At 42.5% G+C, this 9,172-nt stretch overlaps 1 non-coding gene across 1 annotated transcript; it reads left to right on the plus strand.

Annotated features, from left to right (window-relative positions):
• The first annotated feature begins 7,001 nt into the window (after positions 1 to 7,001).
• Positions 7,002 to 7,108, plus strand: LOC122695849. Its single transcript, XR_006341593.1, has one exon. It is a non-coding gene; the product is annotated as a U6 spliceosomal RNA (small nuclear RNA).
• The last annotated feature ends 2,064 nt before the right edge of the window (positions 7,109 to 9,172 follow it).

A 9,172-nucleotide genomic window follows, 5' to 3' on the forward strand; every position in this document is an offset into this window, starting at 1 on the left:
AGTATAGTTGATTTACAGTGTTGTGTTGATTACTGCGGTACAGCAGAGTGATTCAGTTATACATATATGTACATTCTTTTGTATGTATTCTTTCCAATTACTGTTTATTACAGAACACTGAATATTGTTCTCTGTGCTATACAATAGGACCTCGTTGTTTATCCGTTCTGTATATAAAAGCTTACATCTGCTAACTTCAGCCTTCCACTCCACCCTTCCCTCAACCTTCTCCCCCTTGGCAACTGATAGACGTTTTCTATGTCCATGATTCTGTTTCATAGATAGATTCATATGTGTCATATTTTAGATTCTATATATAAGTGATATCACATGGTATTTGTCTTTCTCTTTCTGACTTTCTTCACGTAGTATGATAATCTCTAGTTGCACCCGTGTTGCTGAAAATGTCATTAGTTCATCCTTTTTCACGGCTGAGTAGTATTCCATTGTATATAGGTACCACATCTTCTTTATCCATTCATCTGTTGATAGACACTACGGTTGTTTCCATATCTTGGTTATTGTGAGTATTGCTGCTATGAACATAGGGGTATACATATCTTTTTGAATTATAGTCTTGTCTGCATTTTAACCATTTTAAAGTGTTTTTCACTTTTTTTCATTGCATTTTAACCATTTTTAAGTGTATAATTCAGTGACATCATGTACATTCAAAATGTTGTGCAACCATCTTCACCACCCATCTCCAGAAATTTTCCATCTTCCCAAATAGAAACTCTTTACCCATTAACAATTCCTCTTCCCTCCTTGTCCCTAGCCCCTGGTAACCACTGTTCTCCTTTCTGTCTCTATGAACTTGACTACTCTAGGGACCTCCTAGAAGTGGAATCATACAACATTTGTGCTTTTGTGTCTGGTTTATTTCATTTAGCATAATATTTTGAAGGTTCATCCACGTTGTGTGTATTAGTCGCTCAGGCGTGTCTGACTCTTTGCAACCCCATGGACTGTATCCTGCCAGGCTCCTCTGTCCATGGAATTCTCCAGGCAAGAATACTGGAGTGGGTCACCGTTCCCTTCTCCAGGGGATCTTTCCGTCCCAGGGATCGAACCCAGATCTCTTGCATTGCAGGCAGATTCTTACCATCTGAGCCACCAGGGAAGCTCTCAAAATGCAGTTAAATCCCAGGCTTTTTCTCCTTTCTATTTGTGGTCATTCATCAAAGGCGATGGTGTGGGAAAGCCACGTCCATCCTGCTTCAGAACAATTTGCTCCCCTTTCTAATTCTCACCTCAGCCTCTGAGCTGAGACCCAAAGCACCAGAGACGGTTAGACTGCTGCTCTGTCAGCTGGTGGGATTAACTGCTCATCTTCAGGGTAAGTAGATGCTCCCCCTCCAACTTTGCAGCTATTGTGAATAATGCTGCTATGAACATTGGCGTACAAGCATCTGTTTGATATTTGTTTGATATCCTTGCTTTCGGTTTTTGGGGGGGAACATATACCTGGGAGAGAAATTGTAGAATCCATGTGGTAGCATGTACCAGAATTTCATTCTTTTATGACTGAATAATATTCCATTGTATAAGTCACATTTCAGCTCTTCATTCATCGGTTGATGGGTATTTGGGTTCTTCACACTTCGCAGCTACTGTGAATAACGCTGCTATGAACACTGGTGTACAAGTATCTGCTTGATATTTGTTTGATACCCTTGCTTTCAGTTTTTTGGGGGACATATACCTGGGAGAGAAAACAAGGACAAAACCTTCTTTTGACTTTTAACCACCTGTGCTAACTAGAGAAACACTCCTCAAAGATTAAGGACTGGTTGTGAAAACTCTTGACTACAAGGAAAATCAGGAAGAAGTTAAAATACAAACAACATAAGACAGCCAAGCATGGTCTGTACATAAATGCATCACAACTGAAATCAACTTGAGGCCACTAAATGCCACGGACTTTGACGTCTCCCCCTTTTTCCCCTACAAATGATCCACGGTTGTGTTTGTATCTCAGGTCAGTCTTCATCTCAGGGCTGTCAGGATTTCAAAGGATGCCTGGCACTCCCCTCTTCCCTTCCCCCATGGGAAACACAGATGAGCCTTCAGCTTCTACCTGCTCACAGGTAAATTGGAACCTGAGCTGTGCCTCTTAATGTCATGGGATTTTTGGCACTTGGCAAAGGTGCCCTGTGGTTTCACTAATGTATCGCTTGCTGTGATACTGTGAGCTCGGGAAAAGGCTGGCGAGCTTAGTAATTTGCTGATTGTGTTCTGACCTCTTCTGAGAGAGCTTCTGGGCAGGGACATCCTAAATAGCATTAAAACTGAGCCAAGGCATCACCGGATTCGTGAAATAAGCACTCTGCCCTGCTCACTTCTCTGGCATCCGTTTTTACTCATCCTGAACAGTGGGTGAGTGGCTGTTGTCAAGGCTGCTTCCTCCGCTCAAAACATTTCAAAATGCTCCTACAAGGACTTCCCTGGTGATCCAGCGGTTAAGACTTTGCCTTCCAATGCAGGAAAAGTGGTTCAATCCCTGGTCGGAGAGCTAAGATCCCACATTCAGAAGCAATATGGTAACACATTCAATAAAGACTTCTAAAATGGTCCGTATCAGGACTTCCCTGGTGGTCCAGTGGCTAAGACTCAGTGCTCCCGATGCAGAGTCCTGGGTTCAATCCCTGGTCAGGGAACTAGATCCCATAGGCCACAACTAAAAATCTCGCATATGGCAATGAAAAGTCAAACATCCCATGTGCCACAATTAAGACCCGGCATGGCCAAATAAATAAATAAAAATAAATAAATATATTTTTTAAATACTCCATGTCAAAAAAAAGCCTTTAAAACCCTCCTAGAGTGGGTCACTTGAGAAGTCCAACACTCAGCTACCGAGAAGTGTCTGTTAGGAACACAGCCACCCACGTTCACCCTGTGTGCAACTGGCATTGTGGCTTGTTGCCAGGAAGATGGCAGAAGAGGCTCACCCTTGTCTCCAAGACCAGGGAGGGATCTTGATGCACAAATAGCTTGCTCTGCCTTGAGGAGAAGAAAGAGTGAAGCAGCGAACCCTTGGAAATGAGAGAGCTCTTAGAGGACCCTTCCTTTAACCCAGAGTCTTTTTGTTTGCCAACCCTCTTCTGTCAACACCACCCTAATTTCTCAAGGGGGATTAACCCTTCCCTGGTTCTCAACCATGTGGTTTAAATACAACTAATCCCACCTCTCAGTTCCAGGGATGGATCCTAATTAGCTTAAGACAGTGTCCTGACCCCTGGGTGCAGTGATTGGTTTAAACTGGGTAGTTAACTCAAGCCAATAACATGCAAGAAAATGTTTTCTGGGATTTCAGGGAAGGAAGAACACCCTTTTGTGTTTGGGGGGAAGTATGTAAATAACGAAGGGTTAGCCTCAGGAGTGCCTGGCAGTCATTTTGCTACCATGAGGGAGAGCATGCCTAAGCTTAAAATTGAGGATGCTGAGAAACCAGCAGAGAGAAGTTGGGTTCTGGGCACATCGTTTGAACCTGTATCAAATCCCACCTGAAGTTAGTCCCATCTCCGAACTGTTCAGTTACATAAATTTTTGTTCAGTTAAATGACTTATTTTTTAAGCCAATTTGGGTTGGAATTTCTGTTATTTGCAACATAAAGTTGTCCAGCTAATTCAAGCCTCCATAATCAATGCTACGAGAAATACAGATCTTCCAGTGAGAGAAAATTGTTAGCTGTCTCCATGACGTGTTACTGGATGTTCAGCAGAGGATAAGGATGGGAGAATGGAAAGCGTGTGAAGAGGAAGTTTGGCGTCTGCCCCAAGGAAGTGAGAGTCCCTACCGAAGACTCCTTATTTGGGGGTAGGGGGGAGGAGTTGCTATGCCCCAGGTGGCAGCAATAGGGCCATTCTTTCATAAAATGAAGAAAGAAGACAGTTCGTCTGGATCTGATTTCCCCCTATTATTCTCATTTCCTCTATAAAATGAGGATGTTGGATTTTGTGAGCTCCAGCATTCTACACATCTTTGTTTCTGTAGAAAGAACACAGGCCTCAGAACCTCACATACATCACATACCATAGCAGATCCTACTAACAGCTGAGCGACCTCAGTCAAGTTATTTAGCCTCTCTAAGCCTCAGTTTCCTCAGCTACAAAATATCGACCTTGATTATACCTTCTACACGGTGATTTTTGTGACAAGCAATTGAAATACAGTGCCTGGCCCTTCTCCCAGTCCAGTGGTGATTGGGACTCCTGCTTCCAATGCAGGGGGTACAGTCTCCATCTCTGATTTTTTTTTCCCCCATCTCTGATTGAGGAACTAAGATCCCACATGTCATGTGTCATGGCCAAAAAGTGAAAAAAAAAAAAAATTACCATGTATGAAGGTGCAAGTATAGTGCCTAGTGTGTGGTAAACACCCTATGAATATCAGCTCCCCCTACCCCATCCCACTCCCCTTCTTTGTAAGTGTAAAACACTTACAGAGGATGGGCAACCTTTGGCCAGCAGCCCATGTCTGGCTCCTGCTTTTGTAAATAAAGCTTTATTGGAACACAACTGTGCTCATTCATTTACCCGTTATCTATGGCTGCTTTCTAGCCCTAAGCAGAGGGTTGAGTAGTCAGAACAGAGACTGTGTGACCCACAACACCTAAAATATTTACTGTCTGGCTTTTTACAGAATGAACTTCCTGATGCGGAACATAAGGCCTGATCTAGTTTAAGGAACCTTAGCTATTTTCTCAGCAGGGAGAACTATTGGGAAGGTATAAAGAAACTTCTTGATGCCCCTTGAATCTTTCACGCTGACTCTGGGGACATGCAAGGGTGGTGGCCAGTCTCAAAGGAGAATAACCTATGGCAGGAAAACAACACCCAGGGAAATAGTCAAACATGATCTAGGATTCAACCCTTCCCCAGTTTGAGGAAAGGGGCCCAAAAGGAAGATTGTCTCTCTAGATAACACACACACCCCACCCCATCCCCCAAGGAAGTGACCAGAGATTTTAAGTACCAACACAAAATAGTAAATATTACAATTGGTCTTGGGCACTGTTCTGGTGAGAAGATAAGACTTCCTCGGAACGGCATCTTCTGTGGGTGTGGCATGTAGAAGAGATTATCTATGTCAGGGTTGTGTGCATTGGTTGATCACAGGATGCTTGGGTAGCCACAGCACTGACCGTTTGGAACTGAGCTTAATGCCCCACACAGGTCACCTGACCCACGGTCCAGAGCGACCTTTGGCTTCCTCTGCATCTGTAGCCATCTGAGAAAACTACCCGCCCCTCGGATCCATCTATTGCTCTTGGAGATGGTACGAGACACCTAGCTCACCGTGATGGTCCCTGCAGATTGAGTGCAGTTTATACCCCTCTAAGCTGCATGGTCATCCCCATAGAAGATACCATCACGGGTAACTCAGCTTTTCCTCCTACAGATAACATGAGGCACACATGCCACCGAACAATGTGTTGTTTTTCTTTCCCTGTTAAAAACTGGAATATAACTGACATGCAATGTTCTGGTGGTTTCAGGTGGTGGTGTTCTTCTTAGCAAGACACAGCTTGTTGGCTGAGGCCAGGGGCCTCCATTCTTTGCCCTGACTAATGAAATACCTCAGGGAACTTTATTGGGTTTGTTTATTGGGTGGGTTTTTGTTTTGTTTTTTAGCCTTTGCTCTGTGAGAGAAGCTCACTTCTGTGTATTCTTGTGTGTTCAAGGCTGGAGATCACCAGCCCCATCACCCCGACCTCCTGGAGAAATAGTTTTGATTATCTTGCTCTTTCTCCTTTGCTCTTTTCCTTTCTTCCTGTGTTAGAAACACAGAAACTGTGTGCCCACCTGATGGCATGTCCCACCCTCTGGTGGTCGTCACACAGCCAGCAGTGTCCTGACCTCAGCCCCTCTGGGGTCTGGATGGGGCTGTGTTAACTCTTTAGCTGCCCTTTGGTGTTCCGTGCACTCAGGACCCAGTGAACTGCTTAGGTGTTGGTCCTCTGCCAGTGACGAGAGAGGCTTGCTGGCGGGTACTGGAACCACCCACCACCAGTCCTGAGCCAGAAACTCAGGTGGGAGCAAGTGTTTCTAAACTAGGAACTCTCAGTGCACGAAGAGGGAAGGCGTTGACAAACCTTCCCTTCAAACCTGGAAGAGATTTCAAGTCATTTCCTCCAACTTCTGCATTTCACAGATGGGGGAAACCAAGGGCTAGAGGAGGGGGGCGGTGATTTCCCCGAGACAACCACGTGGTTCTCAACAGTGTTGCAAATCAGGTCCCAGGTTCTTTTTTCTGCATCAGATGGTAAAACACATCAGCTGCCTCCAGTGAGGGTGGGCATTTGGTCTGACTTTTTTCAGAACATGGTCTTTCTCATGAAAAATATGTGGGTGTAGGGCCATGACCGATGTCTCTCCTCCTGTTTCCATCACAGAAAGTCAAAACCTCTAGGGTAGTGATTTCCAAAGCGTGGGGCTCACACCACAGGTGGGAAGTACAGGAGACGATTTGGGTGGTACCCATTTTTTAAATTTTAAGAGTAGTGCGTTTATGTTCATGTGCGTTAGGGAAGTGTATAAGTAGACACCAAATCTATTCATGTTCATTATGTTTGTATATGACTACTGGAGTGGGGGCTCAGAAACTAAAAATGTATTCAGTCAATAATAGCATGGGTAATTTGTTAATTGGGAAAAAAGCATACTATATAAGCAAGTGGCTGAAATTCTGGAAATGCTGTCTTGGAGAATACTAACAAATGGGAAGAGATTTAAACCAGGGATTTACTGGTGATGAAAAAAAAACACATGCTCAGCCTCATTAATCACCAGAGAAATGCAGAATAAAACTAGAGTGAGATACAATTTTTCTCCTTTCAGTTTGGTAAAGTCATAAATTTTGGGGACTTCCCTGGCAGGCCAGTGGTTGAGAGCCTGCACTTCCACCCCAGGGGATGTGGGTTTCATTCCTGATCAGGGAACTAAGATCCTGCAAGCCACCTGGTGTGCCCCTTCAAAACAAGATTATAAAGTTTGTTCTCACTGCAGCAGCACAAATACTAAATTTAGAATGACACAGTGAGGATCGGCATGGTCCCTGGGCACAGATGACATGCAAATTAATGACAAATCCCGTGGGTTGTTGTATGAATAATCAAACTAGTATTATTGAGAACAGGGGCTCTTTATTGAGGAGGGAAAAGGAGAAAGAGAAAGTGAGATCATTGAGAGTAAAAATTCTGTCATCCTGAACATTAACTTCAAATCTCACTATACACTCATGACATAGTTTAAATATGTATTGAAAAGACCTATAAATAATGACCTGTCCAAAGCAATAAACACCTCTACTATGCTGACTGAAGTCTTCAAATGCCATCTCCCACTAAGAAGAACTGGAGCTCTTTGGAGAAACAGCTGATTTTATGTCTGGGACAGGGAATTTGTCAGGTAAGCCTGAAACATCTTGTCAAACAAGAAAGCAACAAAACTATCAGACTACTGGAATGCTGTCAAAAGAAGTTAACTTGAAGAATCTCCCTCTGACCAAAGATGGGACGATTTGAATGTCAAGAAGGATAGTAACTGCAGTAGAACAAAATCCCTAAATACACTTAAAATCCCTGAATTTATCATTGCGCTAAAAACACTTCAAAACAAAAGAAAACCTCATTGGTTGCCTTCAAGGATACTAGTGAACCAACTCATTACTTTTAAAAATTGGAAATAAAGGTAAAAATTAAGTAATCATTATGTGTTTCCTATATGAACTATACCTCTGGGTAAACAAATAGTTGATGAGGGGAAATTTCTCTGCTATGAGAAGGAATGATGGCATTGAACAGTATTTGCAGTCATCACGAATGACTGCTAACATCACAAGAAAAAACATGATGACATGATTGTCATCTGAGGCAGGAAGTCAACGCCACATAAAAAGCAGTCCTGTTGTTTAGTCGCTAAGTCATGTCTGACTCTTTTGCGACCCCATGGACTGTAGCCCACCAGGCTCTTCTCTCCGTGGGATTCTCCAGGCAAGAATATTGGAATGGGTTGTTATTTCCTTCTCCAGAGGATCTTCCTAACCCAAGGATCGAACCCACATCTCCTGCATTGGCAGGCAGATTTTTTTGTAGCTGAACCACCAGGGAAGCCTCACAAAACAGTCCTGCCCCCTTCCCAAATTAAATCTGATCAGGATTCTACATCTAACTACCAGTTCACAGGAGGGACATATTGAAAGATACCGTGAGGTTCCCAACAGCAAAATACAGACTGGGAAACTCTACAGGACAAACCATCTAATATCTTTAACCAATGAATCTCACGGACAGAAGAAGGAGGAGTTGAGGAGACATGGAAGGAGAACTTTTAAGTTAAAGAGAGGCTTATAGACTGTAATATGGAGTGTTTTGAACCCTGATTCAAACAAATTGCCAACAAAATTATGAGATAATAGGGACATTTAAGACTGATATTTGATGATATTAAGAAAATTTCTTTACTTTATTGAAATATAGTTGATTTATAATGTTTTTTTAATTTTTTAATTAAAATTTTAATTTCTGCTCTACAGCAAAGTGATTCAGGTATATATGTATATGCATTCTTTTTCATACTTTTCCATTTTGGTTTATCACAGGATGTTTGATACAGTTCCCTGTGCTATGTAGTAGGACTTTGCTATTTATCCATCCTATATATAATAGTTTGCATCTGCTAATCCCAAACTCCCAATCCACCCCTTCCCCAGCTGCTCTCCCCTTGGGCAACCACAAGTCTTTTCTCTATGTCTGTGGGTCTGCTTCTGTTACATAGAAATTCCACCTATAAGTGATCACACATGGTATTTGTTTTTCTCTTTCTGACTTGCTTCGCTTAGGATGATAATTCCTAGTTATAGCCACATTGCTGCATTATTTCATTCTTTTTTATGGCCAAGTAGTATTCCATCATTTGTACCACATCTTCTTTATCCATTCCTCTGATATGGAATCATTGTTAATTTATTGAGTTGTCATCTAGGGATTGTGATTATTTTTGTTAAGATTCCTATAATATAAATACATACTGAATTATTTACAGATGAAATGTCTTATGTTGTGGGATTTCCTTCAAAATACTCCAGTGGTGGTAGGGAAGAGGATGGAAGTTTAGATGAAATAAGATTGGCCGTGAGTTCAAACTGGGTGATGGGCAATAAGAA

This window comes from Cervus elaphus, chromosome 5 (assembly GCF_910594005.1).
Source record: "Cervus elaphus chromosome 5, mCerEla1.1, whole genome shotgun sequence".
Lineage (NCBI taxonomy): Eukaryota > Metazoa > Chordata > Mammalia > Artiodactyla > Cervidae > Cervus > Cervus elaphus.